Source organism: Sinohyriopsis cumingii, chromosome 12 (genome assembly GCF_028554795.1).
Source record: "Sinohyriopsis cumingii isolate HCF-2022 chromosome 12, ASM2855479v2, whole genome shotgun sequence".
In the NCBI taxonomy this organism is placed as follows: Eukaryota; Metazoa; Mollusca; class Bivalvia; order Unionida; family Unionidae; genus Sinohyriopsis; species Sinohyriopsis cumingii.
The window spans coordinates 112,647,540-112,674,074 of record NC_142972.1 but is presented as its reverse complement, the minus strand read 5'-3'; the positions used below and the strand labels follow the sequence as shown (position 1 = coordinate 112,674,074).

General features: G+C 36.0%; 1 long non-coding RNA gene across 2 annotated transcripts in view; it reads left to right on the top strand.

Annotated features, from left to right (window-relative positions):
• The window catches only part of LOC149787266 (uncharacterized), a 28,740-nt gene extending 7,605 nt beyond the window's left edge, over positions 1 to 21,135 (top strand). Inside the window, exons 2-3 of one of the 2 annotated variants that reach the window (XR_016425140.1) lie at positions 15,559 to 15,613; positions 17,263 to 21,135. This is a non-coding gene — a long non-coding RNA (uncharacterized LOC149787266). Of the gene's footprint in view, positions 1 to 15,051; positions 15,614 to 17,262 lie in introns of those variants that run through there. The other variant, XR_016425139.1, reaches the window with a different exon arrangement.
• Positions 21,136 to 26,535: the final 5,400 nt, after the last annotated feature.

Below are 26,535 nucleotides of genomic sequence, written 5' to 3'. Positions count from 1 at the left end.
TTGTTGCCTTCAGGTTAAGCGACATTTCAAATCGTGGAGGAAGAAGCCATGAAAAACCCGAAAGAAGCATCGACCGTCGAGATGCTACTGCGAGCTTTCTCATATACCAACATTGGCGTACTTGAGACTCAAACTCATGCAGACAGAAGTAAAATGGCAATGATCCTTAAAAGTAAGTGCTTTAGACCACTCGGCAACATAGCCCCCTTTTACACTGCAATATGTAGATATATATATATATATATATATATATATATATATATATATATATATACCACTCGGCAACTCAGCCCCCTTTTACACTGCAATATATTCACACACCCACACACCCACACCCACACCCACACACACACACACACACATATATATATATATATATATATATATATATATATATATATATATATATATATATATATATGTGTGTGTGTGTGTGTGTGTGTGTGTGTGTGTTTGTTTGGATTGCTGGTTTCTTTAAACAGATATTCAACCGCATTATTTTAGAATGTGTGAAATTTTTTCCATTTCACTATGAGTCAGTTTCACGTGGTGATTGCATACAAAACCTAAATATTATATATGATCAGCATGAATGTATATACTTTTAAGCCATAGGACCTGATTACACATCTCAACATGATTGTATCTTTGCAAACAATGATGATTTTAATACAACGAAGGCAAGACGTAGGGACGGCATAAATCAGCACGTTGTCATTATAGGTCTTACTACTCGTACATACCAATTTGTATTACAGTATGAGCGTGTAGGATCTGTTGTATTAAAGGCATGACCCGTTGATGGGTACACTTACCTGTACGTCGGTATTGTTATAGCAAGTTAGTTGAGCTTGCGCATGCAACCACATGGATGAGTCACTACAGTTAAGATCGCTTTTGTAAATAAATTATACTGAATACCTGTGAAAAAATGTAACAGGTATACACGGATATGCTACGCCATGACTATATTAATTGTCCAGATAACCGTAGTGACCTATACCAAATATGATCTTTCTCACCTTGAGTTGCAAAATGTAGGCTCAAGTAACATTATCAGTGTTGTTTCAATTAAACTTAAATGGAGTTTACATAATAAATACAACTATTATTAGCTACGGGGAGTCCACTGTACAAATTGTACAAAACAAAGATAAGTTGAAACGTTACAGCAGTCGCTAACTTAAATTAATGTATATAGAAAAGTAGGAACTGCACAGCCCATGTCTACTGAAATTTTATTTTGACTTCATTAAAGTGATAATTAGAGCGTACAAAAATTAAAAAATGTGTGATACATTAAACAAAGATGTTGCATTCTTCTATTATTTCATTCGTTCATTTGAGTTATCATTTGTGTAATTATATCAGTTGGGTGCATATTCTTGGTAATTGTAATACGTAGTGATTGTATTGTCGACTTGCAGCTTAAACTTATCTCTCAGAGAAATAAATATTCCTCTGTACCAACACACTTGGTGCGTGTTGTTTCGTGCCGCTTAGTTTGTAATGTGTGACGTAATGATACTGTCAATATTGTCATATGCATTAGTTATATCACCAGAAGGCAATCTGTAATGGATGAATGAATAGCGTACCAAAAGCGCAAATATAAGAGTAGTGGTGAGAATCCTGCAGAATGAAGGAAGCACCTGTCAACGTGGTATGAGCAACAGTATTTATTTCCTCGATTTCACTAACTCGATATAGTATACCCTTAGAATTGTGTATGTCATATTATAAACCGTACAAGACAACGCAAAATCCAATTATAACTGGTTATCCGTGCAAGGTGAGATAGAAATTAATATTAAGTAATAAATTTTGAATATACTTGGGATGGGTACGATATATAGATTGATTGATGCAGATAGAAGATACAGAAACTCCTGTGAGCAGAGCATATGAAAAGATACCTAACTGTTTCTTTTGGTGATCATCATAACATTTGTGACCACAAAATTGTTTCTTTGTTATTCTCAAAGTAGGCTGAGAACATGTGTTGAATGGTTGTCTTATCTTCAAGCTGACGCTATGTAAATATGTTCTTATGATTCATTAGATTATTTCCAACGTTGTTCAGGACTGACTAAGGTATTCCTACACTATCCAGGTCGATTGTGCGCATTACGTATTTGGATGAAAATTGGCTTCAATCATAAATAAAAATGTTCAAAATTGAGTAATATTTTTCATTGATGTACAAGGTCTAACCTGATAATTGCCCGGTGGTCTTAACCGATGTTAGCCTATTTACGTTTTCAATCAAGCTGGAGGTTGTTTAGTAGCACAGTCGCAAAATGTGCATGGTAGAGTATATTTTTTCAACGACATTTTTGTTGCAGTTTACCGTAACCGAGAATCGCAATGCTTCCGTTTGAGCATGAGTTTTATTATTTAGATTTGTTTTAAATGTTTTAAAACTGGACGTAGATTGCACAGCTTTTACCGAAACGAACAGTTCAAGAGACCAGAACACGTATGGGATCAGTCTGTTCGCTCGTTTACATCAGGAGTTTCCGAGTGCTTTAATAAGGCAGCAAGTCGACATTATTAATGATCCGTTGGCTACATTCCGGATAGAAATTATTACTCAGAACAGAACAAGTCCTTGCGAATGCAACCTATGTCCATTATCTTGACATGGACGAGCCAGCGAATGCGCCTGTCGCTGAGGATGAAGAACGTATATGTTGGGTAATTTGTCCTGCCACTAGATATGCTGGCATCTCAGGAGGAAGCTGTTGAGTTCTCTCTCGTGTCTTGGAAATCCTGCCGTTCACCTCAGAATCAATGGGGAGTGAGGTAGAGATGTTGCATCCGAGGAACGTGAAGTTCTCAAAAACTTTCAAGTATTACTCATCGATGGTGAGGGAAGTCTGTGTCATGCGCCATGCTCGTAGTTTTCATCAAACTGATAATCATCCAAATTTCTTACAGGAGTGGGAGGGGCTGCACTGCAGCTACTGAAGTCTATATTCCGTGTATGATGTCAAGGCTGCATCGTCGGCGAAGAGCAATTCACGTATGACTATCTCTGTTACTTTAGTCTTAGCAAGGAGGCAGGCGAGGTTGAACAGCTCACCGTCAGCCCTGGTATGGATGTACACTCCCTCGCTCCAGTCCTTGAAAGCGTACTGGAGAAGCATGGAGAAGAACATGGTGTAGAGGGTCGGCGCAAGTACACAGCCTTGTTTGCTTTGGCTGATGACTGGAAATACCTCCGATGTTGCACCATTGAAGCAAACTGTGCTGTGAATGTTCTCGTGGAACAGCGTGACGGCAGCAAGCAGTCGTTGGTTGGTTGGCAATCAATATGTTATGGAATCTAAACAGTCCACTCCGACTAACCCGGTCAAACGCCGTCGTGAGGTCTATAAAGGCAAGGTAGAGGGGCATCTGCTGCTCGCAAAACTTCTCCTCGAAATCCACACTGGGACTCTGGGTAGACGCGAGAGCCTACTTTCTGCAAACGCTCAAAGTCAACACGGGATAAAACCTTTCCGACAATGCTGAGGAGGTATATGCCCCGGTAGTTGTTGCAGTCGCTACGTCTCCTTTGTTTTTTCCACAAAGGGATGATGTTAGCATCAAGCATGTCCTGTGGGATGTATATATGTTCCCATTAGAGGCAGAGGATGGGCTGTAGCAGTACTGGTTTCCCGCTCTGGAGGACTTCAGGCGGAATGTCGTCACTTCCAGAATTCTTCCCACAATCAATGCCTTCTCCGAGCTCTTCCGGGGTGAGTGGGTTGTATAGTTCCTCCATGACAGGCAGGTCTGGGATGGTATTTAGTGTCAGTGAGGATGATTTAGGTTGCATACAGCTCGATATAGTGCTCAACCGATCGCTGCAGTTGTTTCCCCTGGTATGTGATGACTTCACCCGTCTTGAACTTGAGGGGGTCGGTGTTTGCCAGGTCTTGTCGACTTCTTGATACCCACATACATTCCTCTTGCATCTCCGGTTTCGGCAGCTGTATACTGGTGCAAAGGTTCAGCCAGTAGGTGTTGGCACAGCGGCGAGGATGTCTTATTTGCGTTGTTCATGGCAGTCCGGAGGGCTTGTGCTGTTCTTGAGCTAGGTGCAGCCTTGTATGCCATCAGGGCTTTCCTCTTTACCTAAGTCAAGGGCTCCATCTTTTCCAAGTTGGTTTCAACAGTCAACTTTTAGTCGCTCCCCATTCCCGTAAGTAGTGATGTCTGAATTGTACACATAGTCAAGGAGTTGGAACAACTTGGAGTCGATGGTGTCATCAGGTGTCACTTTCGTGAGAGCTTCCTGCAGATTGCTGATGAACGGCTGTGTTTTATCTGGGTTGCTTGTACAGCAAGTGTTGGTGCGTGGGCGACCCTCTTTATAGGCGTGGTGCAGATTTTTGTGTAATAATCACACCTTGCTGGCCACAAGGGAATGGTCCTTGTTACAGTCGGCACCGTTGTGGCTAGAGTATGTGGCGTGAATGTGGGTGTCTCCATGACACTTGGTGGATGGATCTCCTTGCATGTGAAGAAAGTGTTGGTCCCATATAGGCTGTGGGAGCAGCACATATGCAACAGTCGCTGACCTTTCTCGTTGATCTTGCCCCTTCCGTAAAAGCTGAGACAGGTGGACCAGGCCTCTTGGTCAGCTCCCACGCTAGCATTGAAGTCTCCTATTAAGGAGAGTAAGCCTTCATTGCTGGGGATACTGTATATTGCCTGATCCATAGCCTCATAGAACACGACTTTCTCCTCGTGGGTGGACCAGAGGGTTGGGACGTACACGCTATAGATGCTGAACGGGTCTAATGATGTTGATACCGGGCTGCAAGGATTATCTCAGTAACTGTAGACGGAGGTTCAATGTAGGAGACTAGCGTGTTCTTTACGGCCACGCCTACACCGTCCTGCCTAAATTCATTCGAGGGCTTCCCTTGCTGAAAAACGTGTAAGTGGCTTCTCCTGATGATGCCGCTGACAGCCAATCGGGTCTCCTGGAGGCAGACAATGTCGATGTTTAGTCGGAAGAGTTCTATATCAATGAAGGCAGTCTTCTGTGCATAGTCGATCTGTGTTGTAAGACAGCGGTCAATCCAGGAAACATGCTCCTGTTATTCCAGGTTGCACAACGAAGAGTTGAAGACTTCTTGTTTCTTCTTTGTGTATATCCTGGTGCGAAGTTTGTGGCCCATTTGTCGAGATGATTCTCTAAGCTCCACGCACCCAGTGAAGCAGGCAGGCCATGGCGGGCAGCACCTTACTGACTTGGGACGGCCCTGCTTGAGGCGGGCGGTAGCTGTCCAGTTAGACATGGTGATCTCTCCCACAATCGTAAGTAACCCAGTCCGTCATGCTCTATGCCAATGAAGCTATGACATAGAACCGTCTAACTGCTATTTAACCAATTCTGCCGACGCCGAACGATGGCCCTGGAGTGTCCTCTTCAGTGGAGCTATGAAGCCTGGGCAGGGTGGTATGGAGCATCAGATGTTGCCTATGCAGCAGAGCCTGTCTCTCCACTCAGCTGGTGGACTAAAGGGAACTACGATTGCCGATACAGTTTGTCAGCAACGGCGTCGCAGGAGTTGCTGGATTTGACGTTAAAATCAGACCGTCATAGGGACTCCGTTTCCGGATTTTCTGTCCAGCGGGTATAGCCGCAAGGCAACATTCTTTTGGATTCGGAGTTTTCATTCTCCAACATGAGCTACCATTCAAGGTTTGAGAGTCCCATCAACCAGAAAAGACTGGTTTTAAGGCACAGTGGCCCGCCTTCATCCCCTCCCCTGTTAGTGGAAAACATGGTCTTCGAAACAGCCAAAATTCGAAACTAAGCCACTCGCGAAGGCCAGGAGCTGAATTTTTGTTGACAGAGGCGATCAGATGTGCAAGCCGTATGGGGTTGATGAGTTGGGGGCTTGTATCCCACTCCCACCCAGGCAATGTCAACCTTGGACCACATATATAGCACCTACGTGTATAAGATTTGCACTGCTTTTAACTTAATTGCTACTGCCATTTTCTGACATGTAAGAAACCTTGAATTTCTTTGCACTATAAAGACCTGATAAATGGGTCGCCGCCAATGTTTTTTTTTTAAAATTACCGCTAGCGGATACCAACAGTATATGACACTTTTTCAATTTAAGCTTCAGCCTATTTTCAACTCGGATTATATGACCCTCGCTAGCAATGAACACATTTACTTCAGCTGAACATTGTATGTAGATGTTACGTAAAATCACTCGTTTTCGGACTCATGGCATTAAATCCTTCAGAATACTAATTTTAATTTTACTATTAATCGATGTCATATCAGAACATTCGTATATCCATCTTTTATTTACCTTGTTATAAATTGCCGTCGCATACAGGTATGACAGCATCACCTAAAGGTAAGGCTAACGTTCTGGAACCGTCTAGCGAAAAGTGTATCCCTAGGAACTTACTAACGTCTGTGCAAGAGGTGTGCTTAAGTCGGTCGTTACTTTTACCATGGGGCGATGCTGCCTTACACTCATATATCATAAGTATACGAAAGGGCGAATAACTTTGGGGAAATAATTACATTGCAATTCCATTTAAGTTGAAACATGTAATGGTCCGACACTAGCATATTTATATTAAGCTGTTCGAAATCTTCAATTACATGGATCAACAAAGCGTTAGCTTCAAAAGTTTTATGGCCGTTGTTTCTGCGTTCCGGATTAGTGCCATATCACCTATGTCTGCTGGGTTCGAACCCAAGGCTCGGATAGCCTGGGTATGTGCGAAAGCCTGCCAGTAGCTTCTCTGGGTTTTCCAGGGTTCTTCCTCCACGAGTTATAATGATCACCATATATAGTGAATATCGTGTTGTAAAATGACGTTAAACCCTAGAACAACAACAACAACAAATCAAATATTTCACTCACTTTGAGTGCTTAATATAGCTTTATGGGACTTCAGGAACAGGCAAATTGTGACGATATTCTTAGTACCTATCAAGATTTGGTTTGTGCTCTTGCTAACTTAACGCAAGCAAATATCTTACATCTTGCCAAACAAACATAAGTAAAAGTTCAATAAGGGCAATATAGTCTTTTCATAAATGAACAAATATAAGAGTTTCGCTAACAATGAAAATCAGGTCGTTCAGTAGAGGAGGAAAACATAGCTTAATCAGAACGTAAAAAGTGATTTTAATGAATATTTTATCACTTCGAACAGATTATATTCTGAGTCTCTTTCAATCAAATTCAATTAGAAAATATCAGTCTGATATTGATATCCTAGCAACAATAGAAACTGTATTTTCATTCATTGTTCAGTCTAATGGCACAAAGAGAATTTTGTGAGATATGTTTGGGGATGGTCTTCGCAATTTCATTCCTTCTCATGATGCCAACGTTGAAACAATATCAAGTACCTAGCGTGTTCACCCAACTACTTTGCTATTTCAGAATGCATAATTATATATGTAATGTTTGTTTGCCTTTATTCTTTGTATATATGTTCGCAATTTGGGGTTTTCTTAACTCAACCACTATCTTATCTATCGTAATGGTGAACTTGGCTAATATAGCATAAACAGGGTTCTACATTGATCTCTAATATCTTACAGAACATTGCTGGCGCTTCAAGATATATATATTATCGTTTACTATCATGGATTTTATGTTTGACTTATTGTACAAGTTATTAACTTAATGTTGGGTTGTCCGAATATAACAGTTCTCTTTCGTGTGTAGTAAATTATTAGAATATTACACTACGGCCAGTAAGGTAGTTACGAACAGGTTATATATATATATATATATATATATATATATATATATATATATATATATATATTGCTTTATATGTTACATACACGCTAATTGCGAATGCGACGGGAGGCTCTTTTCATTCATGGCATTAAATTACTTCGCTGATACCAATACATTCTTGTTAACGGTAAGCAAACATTAACTTTGTATCACTACACCTTGTAGCAACGGTCCGAACTGTATTTTACCCGGTTTTCACTCATAAAATATTTCCAAACTGTAATTATGTACGTCAGTACATATTATAAGATTTTGAAAATGACACATGTATAACCAACAGGAATGATGTATCTTATAGTTCGCAGTTGTGTGTGAACTTCAAAAATAAATTTAAAGAAATTATTCAATTTTAGACGAAAATTAAAATGATCTGTTTTAAATAATGTCTTCTTTAATCAATTTCCTCTCTGCAATGTTCGCAATTAGCACGGTTTTTACCTAGACTAATTCTGGATTCAGCTTTCAGATCTGATACAAAGAGTTATATAATTCGTATACAAGCATATGTCCTACGCTTAATGTTGGATAGAAACATAAGCCTGTCTGCACAACTTTGAAGACAGAGGATGTTTAAAAGCTTAGTAATTGACAGTCAGATTAGAATAGACAGCTGTATATAATCCCATTGAACGCTAATGATCTATACATTTATATAAGTGACAAGATATAAATAAATATTTTCAGTTTCGATGCGTGCGAAGTTGACTCAAGTAAATGAAATATGCTTCTTAACTCTTCTCATATTTGGACAGACCCCTACTCAGCTTCAAAAACTACATTGTCGTTACATATGATCAATTGTGACTAAAGGTTATCACATGAGTAACTTAAATTAATATATTACGCGCGGAACTAATGTTTTCCCAATGCAACCATTGTCATCATAAACTGTATATTGTTTAAATATTTCAAGAATATCATGAAGGAAGTTTAGAATCAAATTATATATATATATATATATATATATATATATATATATATATATATATATATATATATATATCGCAACATATGAGTAACCTAGGCGACTGCGGTCAATTATAGGATACATCTAGTGTTGCCCAAAACTCAGACAAGTTTTTCTACTGTTTCTGTGAAAATAAAACTGTATTAGTCACTTGATATATATAATTGAGAGATTGATAAGGTTAAAACATATTTTTAAGTCAAATTGTTTTAAAAGAATGCTTAGATGATTCAATTGTAATTGTTTTAGTTTTATTCACGGTGCAACCTTGCGGAGACATCGTGTTTATTACGTATATCTTTGTAAGTAGCGTGTATGTTTATATCACTAAAATATATTTTAAGTTTATTTTGTAATATCATCGTTTTCACGTATCGCACCATTTGCATATATAATGAAATACCATAAACCCACATATTAGTAAGATATTTTGCCCGCTTCTAGGGATAACCTCTGAAATGATACCTTCGAGCGTGATGCGAACGCGTATATATTGGCCAAGTCAGCTCCAAGAAAAGCCGTCTCGATATTTTCAAACGTAATCGTGGGTTTACCCTTGCCTTACAGAAAGATCATTGTAATTACTACACATGTGATGCAGGGATTTGTAGACGTAACAGGGATCTAGCAGTGCAGCCAGTCGGAAGAATATTCCAAAGTATGGCAGAGGTTGTTTGATCATGCAATTTGACTGAATGTGACTGCTGCATGTTTATTCCGTCAGTACCTCCTGTTGCAAAATGGGCCAAAATAGCTCACAGTAACTTGCATCATTCTTAGATAGAGTGCATAATGTAGATTAAATATTGACTTTTGATTTAATATACATGCAATTTAAGTGGTGGAGATACTACACAATGTATTATCAGTTTAGGGGTCGGGTGTGTTTTGTATCCTTGATTAGGGTAGTTTACCTATACATGACTGACTATTTGGATTAAAGTCATTTTTGCCTAATAGGACATACACCATGATTACCTATAAAGACTCTCGGTTACATATAAATTACCACAAGGACAACGCACACCTCCTACCCCTTAAAATTAAAATAAGGGACATAATTCCCTCTCCCAGTATAAGTTTATCCCTTTTTAAACGTTTTGTTTTAACCATTACAAATATACATCTTTTTGTGTCGCCATGGACCATTTGATTCTTAAGCTTAGTGTGGACACCCTTTGAGTAGATAAATGAAATTTTTCGTGCCTATTAGATGTTAGATCATAACTGTAACAGATAAGGAGATTATTCTGCCTAATGATATAATAATTTATTGCACGCACATTTGTTTTTCACCTCACTTTTATAAACATCATTACACACTATTAATCCATTGCATGAAATCCTTCAGCTCATATTTATCACTTGCATTTTTAAAGTATACCATATCCATTGGAAATAGAGAATTACTAGCATAGAGATAGACTGAGAATTGAGTGTACTGTATTTTACTATTATTTTGTGAATTACATCAAATCTGAGCCATACAAGTATTGTATTATCATGAAATTCCTTAATTAAAGTAAATATTAATAGTTCTGATTTATGTTTTCCCCTATCCCATTTTAAAATAGGCTACTATATTTATGACGGTTTAAAAAGTTCAAACCTGTTCTGGCAAATGGCATTATGTCCTATTTTTCATTTCCTTGTGTTTGTATTATCCTACACCCAATAACATATGGGTTGTTAAAAATAATTTGTCGATATATTGTAAGCAAAGAATATGTGTCTGTTGTGCCAGGAATGATGAGGTTTCTCACATGTCAGACAAATGGCAGCAAAAGTTTAATTGTAATTAGTGGGAATTATTTACACTTAATCCAAATATTACAATGTAAGGTGTACACCCTGATATTAATGTTGTATGGGACTTTTTTAAAAAGTAATCAGTGTTGAGTAGCATGTTCTTTGATTGATAGATAATTAAATACAATAGCCCCACATATTAGCAAGATATTTTGAAAACTTCTAATTGTAACCGCCGAAGTGATACCGTTCAGCGTGATGCACATGCTTATTTATTGGCCTAATCAGCTTCCGAAAGATCCATCTCGATAGTTTCAAAACTAACCGCATGTTTTCAGTTTCCTTACGGAAATCACATTGTACTTATTACAAAGGTAATGCAGGGTTTTGTAGACGTAACAGGGATCTAGCAGTGCAGACAGTCGGAAAAATATTCCAAAGTATGGAAGAGGTTGGTTGATCATACGGTTTGAATGAATGTGACTGTTGCATGTTTATTCCGTCAATAACAAATATACAATCCCACAACTAAGCTTGCATAATAGTAGGCATTGCAGTTTGAAATGCAAAATTAATTATATCATATATGATATATGTCAAGGAGGAATTACAAGTACAGGCAAATACAATATGATTTTTTATGCAAAAATAAACGCTATATGCACATACTGACCTTCCCCCACGCTTTTTTCTATGTTGTTTACATGCATATCTTCAGCCTTTTAACCTTTAATTATTACTATGTTCAATTGATCTTTGACTTTACAAAGTAATGACCGCATTAGTCATATAAATGTTGATCCACAATTTCAGTTCGTTACATAAAAGATGGTATGGTTTGTCTGTTGAATATTTGGGACCATCTTTCAACTTGAAGTCCAGGGGGAACCAGCCAGTATTGGGGGGAGGGTGCTTTCAATTGGATATTTTGTTTTCTTTAAACTCAAGATAAATTTGTTTTTAAAATAATTAAATTCTTGTTAACGGTAAGCAAACATAAAATTTGCAAAACTACAAATTTGTAGCAGCAGTTAGAACTGTGTATAACCCGGTGCTTGCTCATAACGCACTCTTAAAATGTAATAATGAACGTCAATATATATCATAAGACTTAAGTGTAATTATGTACGTCAATAGATATCTTAAGACCTAACTGTAATTATGTACGTCAATACATATCATAAGACTTAATTGTAAGTATGTACGTCGATACATATCATGAGACTTAACTGTAATTATGTACGTCAATACATATCATGAGACTTAACTGTAATGATCTACGTCAATAGACGTCATGATACTTAACTGTAATTATGTACGTCAATACATATCATAAGACTTAACTGTAATTATGTACCTCAATACATATCATAAGACTTAACTGTAATTATGTACGTCAATAAATATCATAAGACTTAACTGTAATTATGTACGTCAATAGATATAATGAGACTTAACTGTAATTATATACGTCAATACATATCATAAGACTTAACTGTAATTATGTACCTCAAAACATCATGAGACTTAACGCTAATTATGTTCCTCAATATATATCAGAAGACTTAACTGTACTTATGTACGTCAATACATATCATAAGACATAACTGTAATTACGTACGTCTATACATATCATAAGACTTAACTGTAATTATGTACGTTAATACATATCATAAGACAACTGTAATAATGTACATCAATACATATCATAAGACAAATGTAATTACGTAGTCAACACATATCTTAAGACAACTGTAATTATGTACAGGTCAATACATATCATAAAAATGGTAATTATGAACGTCAATACATATCATACGTCTTAACTGTAATTTTGTACCTCAATATGTATCATAAGACTTAACTGTAATTATTTACGTCAATACATGCCATAAGACCTAACTGTACTTATGTACGTCAATACATAACATAAGATTTGACTGTAATTATATACGTCAATATATATCATAAAACTTGACTGTAATTATCTACGTCAATACATATCATAAACTTAACTGTAATTATTATGTACGTCAATACATGTCATAAGACTTAGCTGTTATAATGTACATCACTACTTATCATAAGTCAAATGTAATTACGTACGTCAACACATATCATAATGCAAGTGTAATTATCTACGTCAACACATATTATAAGAAGTGTAACTATGGACGTCAATACATATCATACGACTTAACTGTAATTATGTACGTCAATATATATCATAAGACTTAACAGTAATTATGTACGTCAATACATGTCTTAAGACTTAAGTGAAATTATGCATGTCAATACATATCATAAGACTTAACTGTAATGATGTACGTCAATAGATATCATGAGACTTAACTGTAATTATGCACCTCAATACATATAATAAGACTTAACTGTAATTATCTTCCTCAACCTAGATCATAGGACTTAACTGTAATTATGCACGTCAATACATATCATAAGACTTAACTATAATTATGAAGGTCAATAATTATCTTAAGACTTAACTGTAAGTATGTACGTCAATACATATCATTACACGTAACTGTAATTATGTACGTCAATACATATCATCAGACTTAACTGTAATTATGCACGTCAATACACATCATAAGACTTAACTGTAATTATCATCCTCAATTTTATATCATAAGAATTAACTCTAATTATGTACGTTATTACATATAATAAGACAATTGTAATTATGTACGTCAATAAATATCATAAGATTTAACTGTAATTATGTACGTCAATACATATCATAACACGTAACTGTAATTATGTACGTCAATACATAGCATAAGGCTGAGCTGTAATTATGCACGTCAATAGATATCATGAGACTTAACTGTAATTATGTACGTTAATACATATCATAAGACTTAACTGTAATTATGTACCTCAATCCATATCGTAAGACTTAACGGTAATTGTGTTCCTCAATATATATCATAAGACTTAACTGTACTTATGTACGTCAATACATATCATAAGACTTAACTGTAATTATGTACGTCTATACATGTAAGAACTGTAATTATGTACGTCAATACATATGATAAGACTTTACTGTAATTATGTACGTCAATGCATATCATAAGAAAACTGTAATTATGTACGTCACTACATATCATAAGACTGAACTGTAATTATGTACGTCAATACATATCATCAGACATAACTGCAATTATGCACGTCAATACATATCATAAGACTTAAGGACACACGGTACTAATTATACGGAAGAACTGTGAACCAGTCTAGAAATGGGTGAAGAAATGATAGAGTATTTACAGGTTTGGTGGTCCATAATTGGTTAATAATGAAAACTAAAATTTTAGGAAAAATATCTTTTGAGAGCTTATCCTATATGTAATGTAAGAAAAATATTGACAAATTTCTACTGATGCAATTTTAGCATTTTTACAGGCTTGACTCAGGAGTACTCAATACTGAAAGTAGCACCTGATTCATTTGGTGCAGAATCAATAACACGTGTTTCATGCACATGTATGTAAACAAATTGCCGCGGGTCATATGGTGTTCTCCACACATAAACTTGCACCAAGGTTAGATGTGCACGAAAAATTATAGGTGTCATTATCAGCACCCATAAATTTTAAGTTATTGAATTTTGAATATGATAGTGTTTCCATATGTTTACCATTGGAGTGGAATTAGTACCGTGAGTCCTTAACTGTAATTATGTTCCTCAATTTTATATCATAAGAATTAACTCTAATTATGTACGTCATTACATATAATAAGACAACTGTAATTATGTACGTCAATACATATCATAAGATTTAACTGTAATTATGTACGTCAATACATATCATAAGACGTAACTGTAATTATGTACGTCAATACATATCATAAGGCTAGGCTGTAATTATGTACGTCAATAGATATCATGAGACTTAACTGTAAATATGTACGTCAATACATATCATAAGACTTAACTGTAATTATGTACCTCAATACATATCGTAAGACTTAACGGTAATTATGTTCCTCAATATATATCATAAGACTTAACTGTAATTATGTACGTCAATGCATATCATAAGAAAACTGTAATTATGTACGTCAATACATATCATAAGACTGAACTGTAATTATGTACGTCAATACATATCATAAGACTTAACAGTAATTATCTACGTCAATACATATCATAAGACAAATTATATACGTGAACATATATCATAGGACTGAATTGTAATTATGTACGTCAATACATATCATAAGACTTAACTGTAATTATGTACGTCAATACATATCATAAGACTTAACAGTAATTATCTACGTCAATACATATCATAAGACAAATTATATACGTCAATATATATCATAAGACTGAATTGTAATTATGTACGTCAATACATATCATAAGACTGAACTGTAATTATGTACGTCAATACATATCATAAGACTTAACAGTAATTATCTACGTCAATACATATCATAAGACAAATTATATACGTGAACATATATCATAGGACTGAATTGTAATTATGTACGTCAATACATATCATAAGACTTAACTGTAATTATGTACGTCAATACATATCATAAGACTTAACAGTAATTATCTACGTCAATACATATCATAAGACAAATTATATACGTCAATATATATCATAAGACTGAATTGTAATTATGTACGTCAATACATATCATAAGACTTAACTGTAATTATGTACGTCTATACTTATCATACGACTTTCAAATTCACACATATATAGTCTACAGGAATGTATTATCTTATAGATCACAGTTGCGTAATAACGTTAAATATAACTATAAACAAAGTATTTATTTTTATACTGAATGAAATTGATATTTTAAGAGAATGTCTTTTTTAATGAATTAGCCTCTCTGCAATGTTTGCATTTACCAAGGTTTGTACCTAGAAAATTGGCATCAGTTGCACGCAAAGGATCTATAAGTTAAATATGTGACAAGACATGAAATCAATGTTTTGAGATTCGATGCATGCGAAAGTGACCCGAGTACATAAAAAATTTCTTAACTGATTTTCTTTTTTGATAGACACCCGCTCGGCTTCAAAAAAATGTGTTGTTGTTTCGTATGATCCATTGTGAATGTAAGTGATCACGTGAGTAATTTAAATTAATATGTTACACGCAGCACTATGGGTTTTCCCAATACAACCATTGGCTTCATAAACGTTAGTGGTTTGAATATTTCACTAAGAACATGTAGAAAGTTTTGAAACAAATTATGTATATATATATATATATATATATATATATATATATATATATATATATATTGTTATGAATATTTAATTTAATTCTTTGTGTTTTAGGTTTCTAAAAATGTATTTCATTACAATCTTTTGTAATGTAACATTCTTTGTTGGACTTGACCATGTCCAAAATTGAGTTCATTTCTGATTGACCTGTTTGACCCTTTGTATTTCATTTTATATAAACAACTAATACATAACTAAATTATTATATATGTGAATGGGCTTAATATAATTATCTTTATTATTAGAAGAAGTAAATATATCTATTTGGGTCAGGGTTCAGGACTTCCCTAAGTGAATTTTATAGAATTATGGTTTTGATTTTGTAAACATCAGAATCATTCTAGAAAGTTATTTTCCATTAGAAAATGGTTTGTTTTAGAAAGTGTTAAACCTGACTTGAGGTCAAATGGAAAGCTATATAATATTTGGTCATTCGTACTATAACATTTAGCACTTTCAAATTGTATATAATATATTTTGATCAGTAGTTGTGGGCTGGAATCGTTTTTGTTGTAATATTTGCATTCACGTGATCATTTTCTCTAGAAATAGAAAGGTTCTCTGATAAAATTCTTGAATAGAGACATTCACTGGAATTTATATTATATTCAAACCTGGAATTATATATCCGTGATTCAAGAAAAGACTGTTGACTTATCACTAGTTTAATAGCTACCACAGAAACGTAATCAACTTCAATTTTGAAATTTGTTTGGACTTATACTGCATTTTATTCAGAATTTTAACTTACTATGACTTGTTCCTGTAATTAATGGATCATTATGGGTCTCACTTTGTACTTTTGTATTCTAGGGAACAATTGATATGTTATATATTACAAAGCTTGTTGCCTATCACTTTTATCGATATTTGTCACTCAGATGATTTCAGAGAGGTTTATACCCAAAATGGCTATGTATGCAGCAAGGAATGTCCATGTGCGAAATTTCAGAACAATCTGATTTATCGACGCTCGCCAGTTAAATTATACTTCCACAATATTGGATTGATATCGGCGAGACAATGTGATAATTCATCCAGGAGTCATTGAACTGAAATGTTTTACTTTGCCCAGCCAAATATCAATGAACTACTGCAAATATGATACAACTTTCGATTTGCGGAATCAAGTAGTTTTTTTTTTTTCTTTTTCTTCTCTTATTTGAAACTCTATGAAAATTCGAATGAAAAACGATCAACAGTGATATTTATTTATTGAAATAGATATACGATATTCATTGGGACCAAATAATTTCTAAGTGTAACCTCTTTTACGTTCTTTGTAAAAAATGTCCCTGACATGCTCTTATCAGTTTGTTACGCCTGAAGAAGAATATAAACTAAATTGAAGAATTTTAGTTACAAATCAAGATTGTTTTCCACAGAAGTGAAGGAATCGTATATATGGAATCTGACAAATAGTATATGTTTATAATTGTGTATTTCCATCTTATCTTATGTATTTGTTTCTTATTCAGGAAAAGCGTCTCTGAACGGCATCAAAGTAAGAAAATTAATCGAGAAAAGAAAACCGATCATTCAAGATGATAAGACCATATAAATTATTCTGCTGACTGTAAAGTTGATCTCATTCTTTCCGGCATGGCTTTTGTTTTAAAACATGAACATTTATTTTTGATCTCCAACTCGATTCAAACATTTGATCGACTAGCTAAAGAATGGAGACTAATTCTGTACCTAAGTATCTTAGTGACTGTTATACCTATTTATCAAGCAAGTTCTACTTGTACTGTGAATGGAATTCATTATCTCTGCAACAATATTGCCAACAACACAGATTTCCCTCTTGTATTACCGACAAATGTGCAGAAAGTTACGCTGGTGGGAACACATGAAATTGAAAATTCCTTCCCCGATGGACTTTTCAACCATCAAACATGGAATAATGTATCAGAACTTTCCATTCTTGGATTTACTAGCGCTGATCAGATTGAAAGGGGTTTCCTTAACGGACTGAACGAGTTAAAATATCTCTCTATATCGTCATGTACGGATCTTCATTCAATTGATCCAGATATATTTCATTCTACACCTAATGTTGAAGCTCTTCATTTGGATGGGAACCCAAGACTAAAACTATATACAGTAGAAGCAGCATTAACTGATAAACTGAGTAATCTTAAGTATTTGTCTTTAGTTGGAATCCAAGCAATTCGGCAGCATGTTGACCTGGGAGATAACTTTTCGAAGGCTCTTCATGGAAAGAATCTTACGTAAATGGATATTAGTGGAGTCAAGGTTATCTATGTGGACCATGACATCGCACAAATTGTGTTCGCAAATCTAAAATACTTCAATTCGTCTTATTCTACAATAGTTTCGCCTTTGTCCTTGAGCAAAATGTTATTAAAAAATATCGAGCTTATGGATCTTACTGGTTTCCAGTATTATAATCATAACTATTTTTCGACGCGACAGGAAAAGCTGAGGCAAGTGTCTTTCTTTCCAACTGTAATGTATTTGTTTGCCCAGGGTATAATGAATCGATATACTCAACTATGGCGGAATGTAAAATACAGTTTTGAGAATTGTGACATCAAATTTTATAAAATGATGGACTTAAGCAAAAACGGGATAACAATTTGTAATATTACATTTCCTAGAGCCTGTCGTGCACATGAATTGGAGACACTGAACCTAGCGAGTAATGATATGGAATATATATCATCAAATAGTTTAAGCATTTTTCCTTCACTGAAAATTCTAGATTTGTCCACTAACCTATTAATCACGATGCAGGATATGAACGATTTTTCCTATTTGTTCTGCCAAAATAAAGACCTTGAGATAGTTTTCCTACGTGATAACCATCTTACTTTCATACCATCAAATTTATTCGCATCCAATTCAAAGCTACGCATTATTGATCTGAGTGAGAACGATCTCGCATACTTTGCTATCGATCTCCGCAACGTAGCAGATCTGAAGTTAATTAATTTAAGAAAGAATCGGCTGAAAAGTTTACCTGCGACCGTCTTGGATGAATTGGAGCAAATATTTTGGAAACAAAACAATGCAAGCAATCAGAGAACCTCTGTGACAAACATTTTGCTCAAACAGTTCCAAGATAAAAGTCTTGTAGGAAAGCGGTACAGGTATGGATACAACGCTGCCGAAGATATACAATTCGAAGAATCACATTCAATAATTCCACAATATTTAACGATTAATATATTGGAGAATCAGTTCGTGTGCGATTGTGACACACTTGTGTTTATGGAATGGATTTTGTTTACAGATATTGACATCGTCAATAGGACAGCATTGTCATGTACATATGGTAATAACGAAAAGTTATTAAGTAATGAACTTTTCGAAACGGTAAAAAAAACTGCAGGCTTGCAAAGACTATCGGCATTGGAGTTGCGTCATCAGTTGCACTAATAATAAGCATATTTACTTTCGCCATTACGATCAATCGTCGGCGTAAATCGGCACGTCTGAATCAGGACTTTGAATACTTGAAAAGAGAAATTCTGCAGGAGAACGGAACTTTTAGAGTTCTTGTATTTCTTTCATATTGCAGCCAAGACGCTGAAATCGTAGAGAAAAATATCCTGCCTTCTTTAAAAAAAGTATCTCCAGGAAACGTTCCACACTGAAAAGGAACTAGTATGCACTGGATGTGATAGTTTTATTCCTGGAATGCGCATCATAGAAGAAATACATCGATGTATTTCTGAGAGTCTAGTCGTAGTCCCTGTAATAACATCGTCATTTCTCAAGTCTCACTGGAGCCAGGAAGAATGTGTTGCTGCCGTTGATAGACATAGGAAAGTTGTAAGTCTAATGAAGCAGCATACCGACACATCTAGGGCAATTGTTACAATACAAAATCTGATACGGCAGTACACCAGAGGAACCTGGTCAGATAATGAAGGCCACTTTGTCATTCGACCCTCCTGGAACACAATTTGTGACTGAATAATTCATGTAGCAAGTGAATCTTTTCGACACAGTAGGAGACAAAACGCTATTGCCCCCGCTGAAGAACTTCCTTTGGTCGAAGAAATGGTATAGTACACTTACGAATGTCTTCCCTGCATAAACATTAATACATTTAAATTACGAAAATATTTGTCTATTCTGGAATTGAAATATTTAGCAGGCGAAAATGACATGTACCATACGGTAGACGTCCAGCTCAGTGGAACCGAAATATTTGTATAAATGCATTAGTTATCAATATTAATTAAATTTGGACTCGTATTTGGAAGTATTTCCATGTAACATTTGGCAATTGAACCTAAATGACACGGACCTCAAAGAAATATACTGTGACTTTGATGAATAACTTGTGAAAGCAATATAGTAGAATTCATATTTGGTATCTCTTTTCATGCTTCGTGAGTTTTATCTCTTTTGATGACTGTATTCACCATGAATATTCTTTGTTCACCAAGCATTAAATGCACATCTCCCCCATTACTTCCCGCAACGATGGCGCTATTTACAATGATGCATGTGGATGTCAGTGGACATAACCTCTCTCGCATTGTGCATAATTGTGAGACCCTTATGGAACGATCACAATCAATGTCGCATTTGAAGTAAATATGATTTGCTTCAGTTTGTTTTATGTATGCGAAGAAATATTGCATTCCATGGTTACCAAACAATCGGATAGTATGTAGTCTGTTTATTGGACTCGTTTAAGTATTTCAGCTTAAATAGAAATTTAGAATTTTAGAACGTATGTAAATTCTTTTCTACTTCATTTTAGTATTAACATGTTAAAGTCCTCGGTTATAATAATTCTATCCTAAACGAAACCAATCCATTTCTTATGTTCTTTGAAGAAAAGTTATTGTCAGGCATTTTTCTGACATTTCTTCCTGTAACCAGTAAACTCAAAAGGCGACCAGTTGTCTTTAGGATTACATAAACAACCTGGAACTCTGAGTCACATAAATTTGAAAATAAGTCCATCCCGATAAATGTAGGAGTTCAGAAGAAAAAGATCATTCGAAAGCATGCGTTATTAATGAATGGAAATTATCTCCGGTCGAGAATTAACCCCCAAAATATGTCTTAACAACAGCAATATTCGAGACAAATAATAATAAAATATTAATATATATTGCATGTTATGTTAATTTGATTATCTTATGTGCATTTAATTTGCTTTGTTTGTGAGTTATTTGCTATTACGTCGTATTGTAATGTTGAATTGTATGCTGAACTTGACAATCTCCATAATTGAATTAATTTCTCCTTGACCCTAACTGACATCTTTATTTTCTCAATTGTAAGCAACTATACACAGCTAAACTATTTTCTCTATGTATGAGTTTAAAATCAGTATTATAATTAAAAAAGAAGTAAAATTGTTTTTTTTTTGTTTTTGTCTAAGTTTTGGAATTTTCTCAGTAATCCAGATCGTGATATTTAATTTGAAAACATCAGGATCATTGAATTAAAAAATTTTCCAACTGGTTATAATTTTTTTATAAATGCTAATTGTGACCTGATGTCAAGTAGAGAACTATATATATATATATATATATATATATATATATATATATATATATATATATATATATATATATATATATATATATATCTGTGTACATATATATATATATATATATATATATATATATATATATATATGCACAAATCCGACCTTTAGGCGACAGCGTCTAAATTGCAGCCTTTCGGCGACATCGTTGTATATTGAATATGTGTGGGTCATGATTGTGCCAATATAGTGAATACTGTATAGACTACTGAAAGGTATATGAAAATACACGAAAAAGTGGTAAAATAAAATAAATGACAAGCATACATTTTTTCTCGCCTATTTACTCTCGCCAAAAGGTAAAACTATGTACGCTCATGCACAATATCAACCTTTGGGCGACCGGTCGCCGAATGGTTAATGTGCCGCCAGTAGTGAATAGGGGCACTTTAGCGACAATGGCAATTAGCATTACAGACCTCCCCCCGGGCAACTTTAGCGACAATGGAAATTTAACATGAAGAAAAATCGTGGGCAACTCTAGCGACAAGGGGAATTGAACATGGAGAGAAATCGTGGATCACTCTAGCGACAAGGGGAATTGAACATGGGGGAATAAAGTGTGGGTCTGTCTAGGGACAAGGGGAATTGAACATGGGATTTTTTTTATTTTTTTAAAAAAGAAAAATAAAAAATAAAAATAAAAAAATTTAAAAAAAGGGGTAGGCAATGGAAAGTCATTCTCTTTTCGAGAAATATGGGTGGCCCTGAAAAGGACCTTTGGTTTTTTCTTCTTCTGCTTCTAATTTCTTCTTTTTCTCAACCAACTTCTTATTTTCTCTCCTACACTCTTTCTCTTCTTATCTTTCTTTTTTTTTCTCCTCCTCTTCTTTCTTCTTCTCTTCCTCCTCTTCTTTCTTCCTCTTCTCATTTTCTTCTTCTTTTTCAATTTTTTAATTCCATTCTCTTATCCTTATCCTTTCCTCTTCATCCTCCTTCCCCTCCTTTATCTCTTTCATGACACCACTTATTATGTCCTTTACTTTTCTTAAATTGTTGATCTCCATCTTTACTCTATGGGGACTATAGGAATAGTGGTCTTCATTGAGTCTCACTAACATCTGCTCCATCATTCCCAAATTGTCCAAAACGTCTTGTAATTTTTGCATTTTGTCAAGGTGGTTCGAAGCCATCTTCTTTTTTATTCTTTGTAGAATGGTTTGCACGACGAATACTGTGTGTTCTTATACGAAAAGCGCGGACGTGAAGGAAAACATCCCCCACTTTCTCATTTCATATAATAAATCCCAAACTATACTCTCCACATACGCTAAGAAGCAATAAAGAAACCCATAATCTACTATTCACACAAATTTACGTGAGCAGTTACAAACACAAGCACACAAACACACAAACACTTACACTCACACTATAAAAAAGAGTTAGTGTTTATATTCAAACTACTCTACCTATACACATTGGCAAATTCATGGTTATTTCTTTTCTTGATTATTGGGTAGCCCTGAAAAGGGCTGTTGGTTTTTTTTGAACTCCAGATGCACCTATCTAATGATGGCACCTTCCTGGCCTGGCGCCACACAGGCATCTTCTTCCCCAGTCTCCTTTCACCTTTTTTCTTGGGAGTGCAGAGGCGGAATATATGGCTTCAGAATCCCGATTTTCTGTCTCTGGGATTCTGAAATTTCCTCTCTCCTCTTCTTTGTTTCTTCTCTCCTCCTATTCTTTTCTTCTTCTTCTTTCCTCCTCCTCCTCTTTCATTCTTGCTTCTTCTACAATGGCCTCCGCGGCCAGTTCATTTAGTATGTGCCTGGCATATTCCAAGTGCATCTGGAGTTCTAGCAGTTTCACAATTCTGGTATTCATTGTTTTGTCAACGAATGAACAGGGTAGCTAGACTGTCCAGCGAGTTTCAATTTATAGTGAAAGCGCGGACGTGAAGGAAAACATCCCCCTAAAAACATAAAATTGATCTTACCTAGATCATGACCAAAAACAACGCGCGGACCTAAAAGAAACACTTACTCACTTTTTTATACTTCCCATCACTATTCTAAAAAAAATGTTCATTAATCACTTCAATATACTATCCACATACGCAAAGTAATCTAACCTTAAATCTACTCTCCCCGCACCTCAAACACCAAAAATAAAAAGACATGATCTTAATCTACTATCCACACCAACGTACGTGAGCACTTACTAACACACAATCCTATACACAAACACATAACCTCACACTATAAAAAAGAGTTAGTGTTTATATTCACACTACTCTACCTACACACATTGGCAAATTGATGGTTATTTATTTTCTAGAGTATTGGGGGTAGCCCTGAAAAGGGCTGTTTTTTTGTTTGCTATGGCAATCTTTTAGTTTCTAAGAATGAGATGTCCTCTGAGGATAGACTTTCTGACGATAGGTCTGCTTCTTCGGAAAGAGAAGAAGAACTCTTTGGTGTCGATACGACAATCGACAAAGCCTCTGTCAGGTTCAGGTTGCTGCTGCTGCTGTTGTTGTTGTTGCTGTTGTTGCTGTTGCTGCTGCTGTCTCTGAAGTCTGTACTTCTCTGTCCATTCTTCTTTCTCCCTGTTCACTTCTTCTCTGAAGAGCTCTTCTATCAGGTCTTCAGTGACTTTTAACATTCTCACATTCTCTATTTCTTCTGGCTTCGGTATCAGACTGTGTCTGACCCTATGCAAATTCACGTAGGCTTCGTTTAGCTTAGCTAGTTTGGAGCACATCTTCGTAGGAGGATGAGTCGACAATGGATGGTTAGACTGGAAACAACCCCGGTTCTTAAAGTCAAAGCGCGGACGTGAAGGAAAACATCCCTCTACGGTTTTCGAGCCGCAACGTTCAATGAGTGTCATGAGAGGGATAGTAAGAAGTCAAAGAGCATGAATCAAACATTCTTATAATCCAACAAAAGACAAAGGCATTTTTTTCAAAACACAACCTTTTTTTATTCAAAAATCACTTAACACTAACCAACAACTCTAACATTTTTTAACCATAATCCAACCATATAACATCAAACATTTTTTTTTTCAAATGACAAACATTTTTTCAATTTACAATCTACTTTAAACAGGGCTGACAACGCTGTGAATGAAATTGTGATTTCCACTGTTGGAAGTCATTAGGCCATTGATGGACACTACGTTTCCTAGCTTGAGACAAAAGATAAGCATAATGGTCACAAAACCATCGATCTACTTTCACATCGTTTCTAGAAGAAGAACGAGGATCAAAATGAGTCACTAAATGTTCTAAGGAATAGCCCAGGCTGCGATGATGCAGAAAATGCACACAATATTGTCCACACACCAAGGAATCTGTGCCTTGTAATTTCACATTATTGAATCGGGTGGTCTGAGCATTTCTTCTCATAAAGTCAATGATATCGTCTTCCAAAGGGGGCAATCCATACGAATTGAAATATTCCACACATCCTTCTTGAGGAAAGTAGACGGCTACCCAGTGGGTTCCTTGGAGATGACTGTCGTCAGTGTTGATCACGTAAGCTTGATGGTCTTGAGGTTTGCGATGAGGGAGTTCATCTTTAGCACAGACGACAGGATTCCAAGAAGCCGTATACGAACTGTGGTTCAAAAGGTAATAAAGTTCCCAGGTATCCATGTTTTGTGTGTTGTTTTTTTCTTCTTCACAGGTAATAATAAGTCGTCAATTCGATCCTGACTTTTTGCTTGAAAATGTCTGACAAATAACCGTTTCTTCGTTTCGTCTCCTCACTCTGATTCAGGAGAGCTTCGATACGATGGATCTCTTGAGTGGTCAATGGTGGACAAGAATGTTCACGCAAGTCTTTATACCACTGATGCAACACGTCTTCATCCGAGATGAGACTCCAAGCTTCGTCCAGATACTCGTCCAATTTTTCTTCTTGACTCAGCATCAGGCATTTATCGTGTTGAATTTGACTGGGATGATCGTTTTGACATCCATAGCAATTTTTCTTGATCAATTCCGTCATTTTTTCGACCAAGAGTTTGGCAAAACAGGAGACTAAATGGGCTTCTTGTTCTGGCCATCTTGACTTCATCATGATAACTTCTTTGTCTTTGTCTTGGGATTCTTCTTTTTCCACGGTCTCCTCACATTCCATGTCCAAAGTTTCTCCACTAGGTAAAGAGGGATAACAGTCTTCCATGGTTTCTAGTAATCTAGAATAACTTCTCTCAAACTGTTGATTTCTATGGTATTATCGAATTCGGCATACAGGATGACGTTCAACGTTACATCATCATCACCGGTTCGGTTTCCAAACTGAATTTCCACACGAATCTGGCCGGATTTTATAGGGTGGAAATGTCCCTCGTCGCTGCCTTGGTCTGGAGTGAAATCAAAAGCCCACAAAGCGTAGCCTCCTGCGTAATCTTCGTACGTAATGCCGTGACTGGTGTTGGTTCCTAACTGTCCAGTGGCTTCGTACAGGGACAAGTACGATCTCAAGTAATTCTTCTTCTCAAAGTCAGGCTCAAAAGGTCTGGTACACAAGGTTTTGCCATCGCGACTGACTTCAATCTTGGACACGTTGAAGTTTCCAAAGTTGAAAGGATTTTTAGCGATAGCTCCGTTGAAGGCTTCATTCGCGACCATACCAAGGATTAAACGTTTGGGTAGCTGTCCTTGGAACAGATGATCTTGGATCATGGATCGCTGTCCCTTGGGAATGGTGAAGGTTTTCACTTCCACGCGTCGGATCGGATACTTGGCGGTCGTTCTGCTCAATGTCTGACTGATGTCGTTACCTACTTTGGGTAACACTTCCACACGGCGTACGTAGAGTCTGGCTTCTTGGATTTTGGTTTTGTAATCGTCAGCATCAGCCAATAAATGGAAAGCGGTACTGCTACGATTCAGTCTCAGGCGAACATCCATCCCGTTCAGCAAATACGTTTCTTGCAGCCACATGTCCAAATGCAAACGATCCATCAGTTCTAAACTCTTTCCATCTTTGATTCTGTCTCTTCGTTCTACAAATCCATCATTGTTGTCTTTGGTTGTATTAATTTCGAATGTTTCAAATTTACCTGCTTCGTCAGCTTCCCATACCACACAGACATTGAGATGAGTGTTCTTGGCGTCTATTCCGTACGTCAAGAGATTTTCCAGGTACGCTCGATAAGGGTAAGTATCCATGTTGCTACTGACTAGTTTGTTATTCAAGTACAAGTCCACTCCGCTAAACAAGGAATGCATGAAATTGTTGACGGGAGCTACTGG